This window comes from Ursus arctos, unplaced genomic scaffold, assembly GCF_023065955.2.
Source record: "Ursus arctos isolate Adak ecotype North America unplaced genomic scaffold, UrsArc2.0 scaffold_25, whole genome shotgun sequence".
NCBI lineage: Eukaryota > Metazoa > Chordata > Mammalia > Carnivora > Ursidae > Ursus > Ursus arctos.
In genome coordinates, this window is record NW_026622930.1 from 19,642,617 (window position 1) to 19,655,136 (window position 12,520).

General features: G+C 35.3%; 1 non-coding gene across 1 annotated transcript; it reads left to right on the plus strand.

The window, feature by feature from the left end:
* The first annotated feature begins 12,069 nt into the window (after window positions 1-12,069).
* Window positions 12,070-12,173, plus strand: LOC113270427 (U6 spliceosomal RNA). The gene has a single exon (XR_003321838.1). It is a non-coding gene; the product is annotated as a U6 spliceosomal RNA (small nuclear RNA).
* Window positions 12,174-12,520: the final 347 nt, after the last annotated feature.

Here is a 12,520-nt window from a genome sequence, read left to right on the forward strand (position 1 = left end):
CTGGCCCCTACCGACTTCTGAGTTGTGACTCTTATTGAAAGTGAACTAGAGTTTGTAGAGCTTAGTATATATTTTAGCTTCTGTGCTTGACTGGCTGTGAGACCTTCATTTTTTCCATTTATAGATGGGGGTAAAAATGTTACCTACTTCATGGGGGTTGCTCTCAGAATTAAATGACTTAGCATGGAGGCTGGCAAATAATAAGTACTAAATAAATGTTAACTATTATTATTAATAGGAACAGATCAGTTAGAAACTTGTGAAAATAATCATTGCCACAGATGCTGAGTGCTTAGAGAGTGGGGACAGATTAATTATAGGGATATTTATAAAATTACAATGGATAGAATCCTATTTAGATATAAAACTAGATAATACAAAAAAAAACCACATTGAATTTTAGATTGTTTTTATGATCCAAACACTACAATGGTGGATGGTAATCAGTCAAGTTGGTATCTTCCAGAAGAGGATCTTCCTGTGCTCTGTCAAATCATAGAATATAAGCAGCTCTTTCTCTCTGTTAATACCTCAGGCCCTTTGTGTCTGTGTGATACAACGATCTTATCTCTGCCTATGAGAACCATGGATGTATTTAGGCTGAAGTCTTAGTAGAATCTCACATTGTACGTTAGAACCATGGCTACTTTTTTTTTTTTTTTAACTTTCATAATATGTCACTGAGACCAGAAGAAGAGGACATGAGGTCCCACAGTGTAGGTATAGAATAAAGTATGTTCTGCTACCCAGGCTCCCAGTTAAGTTTGTTGTTCTCGGTCAAAGTTATCTTGGATGAGAGCAAAATCCCTCACCCAAATCCCAGACTGTGCCTCCTCAATGCTCTTCTGATGCTAATGACGGTGGGCAGTGCAGGCTAAGAGGTGGGTGCCTCCCAGCCCCACCTGGACAATCAACCGCCTACAGGTTTCATCAACTGCCTTTTGTGAAAGAAGCATAATTAACTTCCATTTTTTATTTTCTCCAGGAAACAGGAGGATGTTAGAAGAATTTCACAGCCCAGATACCTATTAAATTAGCACCATACTCCCACTCCCATTCTATGAATAGAAGAAAAGTAAATAGCTTTGAAATTAGTCCTATTCCGTAATGCACAAAAGTAAAGTAAATGCTGTCACTTAGATGTTTCTATACAGTTCCTAACCACACAGAGTAGGAGTGGAGTGGAGAGCTGCACATGGTGATGGATGATAATTATGTTTTGATTCCCCAGGCACCAATCTTCAGATGTAGACTCCCAGACATTGTCATATAAATAAAGTATTTAAAGATAAAGAGTACACTTTATGGAGTATCTAAGACATTATGAAACACAAAGGGTTATCAAATTGGGAAAAATGAAATATCAATTTTAAGGTGGGAAGCTATTTTGGAATTTATAATTTTCTCAAATGTCTGAATAAATCTTAGGATGACATATAATGAGGAAACTGTATGGCTGTTTATACTTGCCTAAGGAAGAACAAGTATCCAATGACTCAGATACATTTAGATAATAAAGAACATAAAGCTGAAACATGAGCATTTTTCCCTCAATTGCATGTTTTTGCCTCTCAAAAATCTTTAATATGATTCATATTTTCAATTAATTTTATGGATGAATAGTTATTTCAGGATTATTATGCATGTAATTCATGTGAGTGGGAACAGTTTTCTATGTCATAACCATTGCAGACATTATTAGTCAATCACCATGCTCATTCACACAGAAGCTGATTTTAGCCTCAGAATCCTCATCAGAGAGCAGCTAGCTACCATTACCACTTAAGCAGAGTTGGCTCCATATGTGAAACCAAGCTACCAATCCATTCTACAATTTATCAAGTCTAGGAGAAGATAGCAGAAGTTAGCATTCTTCTATACGGACAAAATGTCTACAAAAGCCTTGCAGTACTCCTGAGTTCCAATTCTCTGAGGCCCAAGAAGTTTCCCATCAGTTCAGCACCCTGCATAACCTCAGTATTGAAATTCACAGCATGACTTTGAGAAAGTGTTGATCCCATGACTCCTGTTCTCAGAGCTACTACAGGCAGATACCATTTACCCTCCCATTTGTTTGTACATTATGGAAACGCTGAATGGTTATTACACATAACAAGAAAGAACCAAAGTAATGCACATGCCAGAAACACGAGGGGATCATTCAACCTAATACACAAGGTAAAGCTGTCCAATTATCAATCTTTACTCAAGAGAGAAGCATAACAGAAATACCTGGAGAAAAAAAATTAAAAGGAAGAAAATTCTTTAGGGAATTTGTAACAGAAAGAGTAGATGATGGTCTATATCAGTGTTTAAGTAATTGTTAGACCAAGATACTTACAATTTTTTGTATAATTTCAGGAAATTTGTCCTTAAAAAAGTGCCCTATGACAGTAAAACTAGAAAAAAAAAATAAACACAATCTCCATCCAGTTTAATATTTTCTTAATTCTGACTTTTTAGCTCTCTACTAAAGCCTGTAGTCCCTTGGAAATGAGGTCACTCTTGATGTGCATACCAATGTCAGCAGGAAAGATGACTGTATTAGTTTTCTATGGCTGCCCAATAAATTGCCACAGACTCAGAAACTTAAAGCAACACAAATTAATTATCTCAAGGTTTCTGCATCAGGAGTCTGGGTGTGGGTTAGCTGGATCATCCATTCAGGGTCTCACTAGGCTGTAATGAAGATATAAACCCGCAAACATGTAAGGTTTGGAGTCCTTTTCCAAGCTCCCTCATTGGTAGAATTCTTCTCCTTGCCCCTGTATGATTGAGGTCACTGTTTTCTTGCTAGCCATAGTCAGAGACCATTCTCCTCTCCTACAGGCTGCCCACGATTCCTTACCAAAAAGGTCCCATAGACAGTTCATTCACAACATGGATGTTTACTTTCCATCAGGCAAGCAGGAATGTAGTTCTGACACCTTCCTCTGCAACCAGCCCGAGAAAGCTCTCTATTTAAAGGGTTCATGTGATTAGGCCAGGCTTCACCAGGATGATCTTCCCTCTGCCATATAACATCACATGAAAATACTATCTCATCATATGCACAGGTTCTGCCCTCACTGAAGAAGGTTACCCAGGCTGTACATGCCAGGGGGCAGAAATCATGAGGAATATCTAAGCATACTTCCTGTCACAGTGATAATTTAAGGAATGACTAAATGAAGATACAATAATATTTTCAATAGTGGCATCAATTGCTAGAACTAATACGTTATGTTTATGGAAAACATCAATAAATTAAGCAGCAACTTTGAGTTTCTGGAAACACTGACTACTGCTATTTAGATCAGCCTATCAGGCTTCTCTCTATGAACTTGGATCTCTTGCTCTTCCTTAGACTCAATACCCTCATTTGTCAACTTGGGATTTAATAATGCCGATCTCACAGAGTTTTCCCAACATGAAACACAAGATTTTCTTTAAAGGATTTTGTAAAACATAAAGAATAAAATAAATGTGAGTCATTGTTATTATAATTATTATTTCTTGTTGAAGCCAAAGCAGGTGTATATTTTGTCTTGTTTTAGTCCATCTAATTATGGAAATGCATAGACTTAATGTTTAATTTAAGGAGTGTTGTGATGTTTGATTTTGTGTAGGTTTCTTTTCTTTCTCTCTTGCTTTATTTATTTTTTTTAATTTAGAAGTTACAAAGATGCTTCTGCTACCAGATTTAGCAAAGGGATTTCCAGAAGCAGCATTAGGACATCAAAGGATGTTCTTCTTAAATAATTCATCTAATTAAATTAAATCAGAGCACCTTTCAGGGCCTGGAACTTTTGTGATACCATTTTAGTTTATTGTAACTGAAAAGAATTTCTCCACAATGCACAGACGAAAAGACTAGGCATAATATAGACCTTTGATAAACTATGAAGCTAAGAGCCTTCTTTATTATCAAAAACCATTTGACTATGACCATAAAAAACAAAACCAAAACAGACATGTAGAGCTTATTTTAGTTGCTGTCCATGTGGTTAGAGGTAGGGCTGAAATGCATGCATTGCCTCTCCAAAAAGAGAAAGAAGGGATGAGTAGGTCCAGAATACTACAGACCAAATAATAATCAGTAAAATGGAGTCTCACTGATCCAGTATTCCCTGAGGATAAAATATAACATCAGAAAGTTCTGTAAGTCCAACCGAAGGAGGTTTGTTTATTAGAATAGCTAAAGTACATAATTCTTAGATTTTACTAAGTCCTAAATATATGTTCTGAAATCTCACTTAAAAAATTCACTTTCATTATACCAACTAATGAATCATCGAACTTCACATCAGAAACCAGGGATGTACTGTATGGTGACTAACATAATATAATAAAAAAACATTAAAAAAATTCACTTTCATTAAATTACAATAGCAATAACTGAATTTAGATGTAACACCCCATCAATTTAGGAAAACCTTGTCCTATTCTATTACCTAAGTTCTTTCTAGAAACCTAATCCAAAAAGCTCCCTGCAATTAAATTATTCCATGGGTTTTCAAAATCTACAAGTGCAATGACTTCTCACAAGAAACTATAAAAATGTAACTATTGCCTTGTAACCAACATCAATTCAATTGTATTGGTGTCTTACAAGACTAGGTAATAAAGAAAGCTAGATGGATTTTTTTCACCTTTCAGACCATTTTAATTTTGTAAATATTTTTCAGCAAAGAACAATCAATTTTATACCTGGAGAAGGTATAAAACTTGAAGCATTTATAGTCTTGATTCCCTACTCAATAGTAACTTTGCTACTAAAATGATTTAAAACTTACCAAAATAAAACGAAGTGCTGATTGATACAAAAGGAGTCTTGTTAATTTGTTCTGTCAATTAGCCTTAAATCTTAATAAACAGAGAGGGAGGGAAAGAGCGAGAAGGAGAGAGCCTAAATGGAGTGAGGAGAGAGTTAAACTAAAAGTATACCTTGAATTTATGTTGTCTTAATATTAAGAGTCAAACACTTACATAGTTTTTTATAAATAAAAAATATATGATAAAAGATAATTTCCAGAAGCTGGGGGAGATGGGGACAGAGTTTTAAAAGAGTCAAAGATTTTCAAAGACCTCAGAAAAAAATATGGTATAATTACTTCAAGAGGAATAACAGTTTTATGTGGTACTTCTTATGAGTTTCTCTTATATTTTTGAAGGTCGTGATCAGTGCAACATTTTCATAATAGCATTTATAATTATGAGCAGAACAAGGTTTCATTAATATCTCATCAAACATACTTCTATTGTCTTTGTATACCAAGTGCTTAATAAATTACTTAGAACCTGTAGGTATTAACAGTAATTATTGTGATGTTTTTATTCTAAAAACTCCATAAGCTAGTCAAACTGTTTCCGCAAGTATCCACATTTCAAGGAATTTTCCAGAGCAGGTCATAAAATGGTCCTTTCAGAAGAATTTGTTCATTATGTTCAGTGGCTCGAATATGATTCAGTATTTATCAACTCATAGATAGGCCATGATACACACATAATATGCTTATTAGAGTATAAGTGTGTATAGTATCTGAAGCTGTAAAATTTCTATATTTGACTTTCCATTTATTACACAAGCCATAAATCCATATTGTCCACCATGCCCAGGATTTTCTCTAGAGTAAAATGGAATTTGTTCATTAAGCCAGGGTCAGTAAGGGTGTCCTATGATAGCTAACCTCTGTCTATCAAATCTGCTGTACAAACCAAACTATGGAAAATAGAAAACCTTAAATTATGCTCTCAAGTTTCATTTCTGTCCATGACGTCTCTACACAGATCTAGGGAAAAGTATTTAACAATGTCAAGCAGTAAGGTTGGAGGCTTTTATTCAAGGGGATTTTTAAATTAAATGGTTTCTAGGCTTTCACATTCTTGTAATGCCCCTGGGCCTATGCTGGAAATAGTATTAAACTATAAAGTCAGGAAAGGTAGTTTTAGGGCACTTTTTTCTTTCAACACTTTGTGCTCAAAACTTGCTGGGACTGATTTAAGGAGGTAAGGAGTCAGGGTTGCAGAAATAGATAAATAAGCAATCCTCCTTAACATATGGAGACAGACAACCTACAAAGTGGCCGAGAATGTGGATACTTATTTATACTGGAGAAATAAACAACATTATTCAGGCAGGTTTCACCATTGAATTGGAAAATAGAAATTCCATGGATCACATCCTACCCTGATGTCTGCAAGAATAGGGACAGAAAAAGCAACATCGGCAACCAACTGAGAAAAGGGGCACAATCTCCTGACTATACTTAAAGATGATGACCAAAAAATAAAATAAAATAAAATAAAATAAAATAAAATAAAATAAAATAAAATAAAATAAAATAAAATATAAAATAAAATAAAATAACAATACATGCAAACATAGGAAAGAGCAATTTCACAGAACTCTTATGGAAAGGCTGACAAAATTCTGACAATTCTCACAATGCCCCTTGCTAACAAGACTAAATGAAAGCCAAACAGTTAAACATAGAGTTGGAGAAATGATCCATAGCCTCACCAATCCTCCCAGAAAAATGATATATACCACCTTCCAGGTAGAGAGAAATTAAAAAAAAAAAATCTTTCAGAAGAGAGAGTATTATTTCAACTAGATTTTTCTGCTGAATCCTCCATTTCCCTCACACAAGAGTGGCCACAACACAAAAAAATAGCAGGCTCTTATTTTGTATCTTTGTTCAAACATCCCTTTACTGACATTTTCATTGATTGACTAATCATGACTCTATTCTCACTGGTCAGAGGCCACTTCTCTTCTTCTCTGTGAACTATAGCATCAGATCCTGATATATTGGAAGAAAGAAAAAACAAAAAGAATCATTCTAGGAAAAATATAACATAAGCAGCAGGAGGTAAACCCTCTTGATCAGTTCATGCTTTATAACTAGCTAATAAGAATATACATTTCATAAAACAAGAGCTTAACCTATAGTAAAGAAAACAAAATGAGATAAAAAGGGAGATTTGAAAATAAAGGACATTTTTAATAGGCAAATAGCATCATTATAATACTAAAATATATGTTAGAAATAATAAGAAACAGAATAAATGGGCCAAAAAATCCATTTATGTATTATTAACTCTTAAAAGTAGTGAAAGCAGTTTAAATTATAAGTAGATTCAAGTATGTGAATGCAGCCTATTAGAAATGGAAAAATTTCCAAAATGAATGATCCAATATAAGAATAATTGGTGTCATGAAACAGAAAACCAAACAGAACTGGAATACATCAGATATGGAATTTTCTCGAAATGAAGGAAAGTTTTAATCATCATATCAAAGAGCATCTCATGCGTTAAAAAATTTGTTGCAAAAGTCTTCAACATCAATACCAACTTTATACTACTTGAGCTGCTGAGCTTCAACAACAAAGAGATATTTATGCATCCTGTCCAAAAAACAGAAAAAGGAAGATGCATTCTGCTAAGAGAATTTTAAAAACAAGCAATAGGAAGTTATAGTCAATCACAGAAAAAAAAAAAAAAAACACACACACACTAAAGTTATTTACCTCACAAGGAACTTTAAAAGAAACCACAAAGGAGTCATGACACATGATGCTGGCAGCAGGCAGTACAGATGCGAAATAGGATTTCTAGGGGGTGGAAAACAACTTTCCAGCAATGTTCTGTTACGTTATGTGGTTGTAACATAAGTTTGTCGAGCAAGAACTTCTTGGAGGAGGAGAGAGAAAAGAAAAGGTTAAATAAATTTCCAATTTATTTATTTTATTCAAAGTGGGTACATTCAAGTTTATCTAATATTAAAATATGGACTCTGGCCAGAGTAAGGATATGAAGACCTGGGGAGAAAAGACAGGATAGGTAGAAGTCTTAGAGTTCATGGATTGTAGCCTTGATGAGTTTAGGGTCCAAGTGGGCAGTAAGTGAGCTGGAGGAGTAAGAGAAAATACCAAAAGAGTGTTTGAAGCAGATTTTTGTAGGCGTTGCAGGTCTGGTGCAACTTAGAATAGAATCCCTGTGAGTGGGTGATTGTAGTAGGGTGTAAAAAATATCACTTATACAAAATAAAAATCAAGGAATGGAGAAGCCATGCTATAGGAAGCTACATAACAAGTGATAAAGTTATTTTTTATGAAAAAAAAAAAAACGATACTCTTTAACTTAATGGTTAACTATTTTCTACCCCAACACAACTAAAGGGTATAACATACCATCATTATTCATACTGTACTAATTCTCAGGGAAGGGCTGCATTTGGGGCAATGACTCCTTGGAAAGTTACTTTTATAACATTGCAAAACACATGCAAGACATTTTGAATTTGAAAAGTGTTCTCCCCATCAGTCGTTCCTCTAAACCACTTCCAGGTAAACATTATTAACCCCTGCTTTTGTTATAAAAAATACCTTCATGTTAATCTAAAGTGCATGAAATAATACTCCTCTTCGTAGAAATTCAAAATTACGAGATCTCTTCACAGTTTAACACAATTCAAATCAAGGCAAATATCACTCTAACCATGGGCAGTGATGTTGGTGAAGTTCCGGGATGATATATCAGGAATATTTCCATGGCTGATTTCACACTGAGGGTGCCATACAGACCATCTACGCAAGAATGGATCAATGACTATATACATAAGTGTTTGAGCCTGAGCTCGTTTTTGTGGAGTTCAGATTAGAACTAATACAGGGAGGAGAAAAGTTACTTGTTTTGAATAAATGAATTGCTAGGTTTAAGACCAAAATATGATGCTATTTGATCCTCATGCTTTGAGGTACGATTTTAATATATCATCCTGATTTTACAGCTGAAGAAGCTGAGGCGTAAAATAGACAAATGATTGCTTGGGATGGCAGTAATTAAGTGATAGACCAGGAATCTGGATTCATACTTTCTTTTTTTTTTTTTTTTTTTTTTTTTTTTAAGATTTTATTTACTTATTTGACAGAGAGACAACCAGCAAGAGAGGGAACACAAGCAGGGGAAGTGGGAGAGGAAGAAGCAGGCTCATAGCGGAGGAGCCTGATGTGGGGCTCGATCCCAGAACGCCGGGATCACGCCCTGAGCCGAAGGCAGCTGCTTAACGACTGAGCCACCCAGGCGCCCATGGATTCATACTTTCTGACTCTCAAACTCACTGTGCTCACCATTCTATGACAGATGGCTTGCTGGTCACAAAGGCTATGGCTTCACTCCTTCAGGGTTTGGTTTAGAGACTTGTACAATAACGGAGAATACTTTACAGATGATAGAGTAGGATTTCATTCTTTGGAACAACAAAAATTTCTGACATCTCAATAAAGGCAACTAATGGGTTGGTAAGCAGGAGAAACACTAATGGTGCGGCTATGCCTTCATCTTAATCGAAATGCAATACAAATGTATTTCTATTTCTTTTAGTTCGTTCATACAGAAAATCTCCAATTTGTTTTGTCTTTACTCACATAATGCTCTTTTGTACCTCTCATTCCCTCCATACAATCTCATATCCTTATTCCCCAGGATACTGTATTCTTTAACTTAAGAAAAGATATAATATGCCTCAGATACCATGACCTTATAATTTCAGTATTATTATGTGATCAGCAAGCTTAATTAATCTAAAATAAATGCATAAAATCCTATTTTTATATGATCATATATCCTGAAAGGATACAAATTTCATCACACAGCGTCTAGTCACCTGATATCTGCATTTAACTTGATAAATACTATATGTAAAAATATCACTGGTTTAAATTTTTTTTAAAGAAACATTAACCAAAAAAAGAACCACTTAAATGTCACCATCCCCTAAAAACAATAAAAACTGACATAATTCCAAAAAGTTTATTTATGAAGACATTGCAAAGTTAAATTTGAATATATTTAGTTGAGTATGTTGTTCTACGGATGTCAATAAATTTCTTATTAAAAAAATAAACTAGTAAAAGTTTTATATGCATGGACATCTCTCTAAATTGCTAGATGCTCATCATTCTTTTAACTATGGCTTCTATAGCATCTTGATAGAGTCATATTCAAGACAGATACTTGTGATGCCAAATTTGTAATATTGATACCAAGTCCACTTCCTATTTGAGGGTGGGCAGATGGCAGAGAATTAACATATAAGCAACCATATGCCAGATATTTTGCATATACAAAATCATTTTACATTAATAGTCCTCAAAGAGAAGACATCAGCATCCCCATTTTACACCTGAAAAATAGTGCTGGAGCCAAGTTTCTGCAACCCTTCCCCCCAGGCATTATCACACACACATAGCGACATCTCAAAACTCTTCAGATCCCTCTTGCAGTGGATAATTCATGCACCTTGACCTCAACAAAGGTGCAGATCTCTCCAATTTCTTCTGTATGGTTTCTTATTTCTGGTGCTGTGCATTTATTTATTCTGTAAATTCCAAATGTCGGAGGTTGCATCTTCAACTTCTATAAAACTCCTGACACCTCACAGTGGATTGAGCAATATATGCTTCTAATAGTCAGATCATGGGTATTAACATAAATGTTCTTTCTCTTTGCACATATGGGTCAAACTTTTTGCAGCCTCATTTTCACATTCCATCTTAGTGCATATGTCATTAGAAACAACCCATTGACATAATGTGGAATGTCTGTTCATTTGTGTGGACAGATGGAGGGCTCAATTCAGACAACTGTGCAAACATTTAACAGTAATATAAAATAAACTCTTAACATTATATATGAACACTGAAATCAGTATATTTTGTGAAGTGGTGAGTGAAAGAGAAGTTCAAGAACATGAATATTTAGGTATTTAGGCAGAGAAATAAAGGGCTGGTGTAGATTAAGACACTGTTCTGTTTTAATTTATCATTGACTAGTGGGGAATGGAATAGGATTCTAGAAGCGGCTTAAGTAAAGGAGAGTGGGTTGTAATTGTCACAGTACAGTTTGGGAGAAGACTAACAGAGGAGGAAAGAATGATGGTGTAACAAAAACAACAAAAATGTGTATAAATGAGTAGAAATTAAGAGGAAGAAGGGGAAAGGTGCTTTAGTACCTTCTGGGGTCCACCACATAAAATGAAGAATATGCGAGGTTCAGAAATAAAAAAGAGAACAGTAGCAAAACTGTAAATGCTAACACAGTTTCCTCACTCTGTCTCTGCAACAGGGACCCTTTATTCATCCTTGAACTAACCTCAGCACCTTAGCAAGATGAATGGAAAAACTAAATTCTAAAACATAGAAACAACAATATAAATGTATCTTCTTATTCACATCAGCTCCCATGAGAAGTATTCTCAACTTGTCCAGTATTGAATGTTCCAGTATTGCACCTAGACAAAAAATAGTGTTCTTGAGCCTGGACATTTACATATACAGAGATACGTATGAAGACATCCGTAATTCAATACGGGTAAAAATATAGATAGCTTTCACTAGTTAGAAGTACTCCACTGTACTTTTTAAAAATTATTATTATAATATGTTAGTCCCCATACAGTACATCATTAGTTTTTGATGTAATGTCCCATGATTCATTTTTTGCATATAACACCCAATGCTCCATGCAATATGTGCCCTCCTTAATACCCAACACCAGGGTACCCATCCCTCCACCCCTCCCCTCTAAAACCCTCAGTTTGTTTCCCAGAGTCCATGGTCTCTCGTGATTTATTTCCCCCTCTGCTTACCCCCCTTTGATTTTTCCCTTCCTTCTCCTACCTATCTGTCTGCTATTTCTTATGTTTCACAAATGAGTGAAACCATATGATAATTGTCTCTCTCCACTGCACTTTTAATAAAGTTAACATTTTTCCTATGCTCTCCAAGATTCTGTATTACCTAGTTTCTATCCCTAAAAACTTATCTCATACCACTTACTTTCTTTTAAACTATGTCTTTGTCAATTTCTAAAATATATCAAGTGAGTTAATAAAATGGGAGGTTCTACTTAAAAGCAAGAAAGGAAGTCAAAGAAAAATAAAGTGCCCGTAGTCTATGCACCCTCAATACTGTTGACTATGGAGGCAGAGAGCACCTTGATGAATGGCCACTTGATACTCTAGTTCTCAAGTAAATGATGCCCGCAGTGGGCTGAATGGTGACCTCAAAGAATATGGTTATGGTGCTCATGTTGGCAGCACGTATATTAAAACTGGAATGATATAGAGATTTGCATGCCTCTGTGGCAAGAATGATACACAAATTCATGAAGTATTCTGTATTTTTTAAAAAACGTTTATGACCCCTGAAAACTGTGAATGTGACTTTGGAATAAAAGGTCTTTGCAGATGTAATTAAGAATCTTGAGATGAGATTATCCTGAATTACTCAGATAGGACCTAAATCCAATAATAAGTGTCCTTATAAGACACAGAAGAGAAGTCAGAAACACGGGAGAAAGTGATGTGACTATAGAAGCAGAGATGGAATGATGTGGCCACAAGCCAGGGAAGCCACTCAGGGCCCTGAGCCTTCAGAAACTGGAAGAGACAAGAAAGGGAGCCTCCAGAGGGAGCATGGCCCTGTCAACACCTTGATTTCAGAGTTCTGTCCTCCAGAGCTGTTAGAGAATA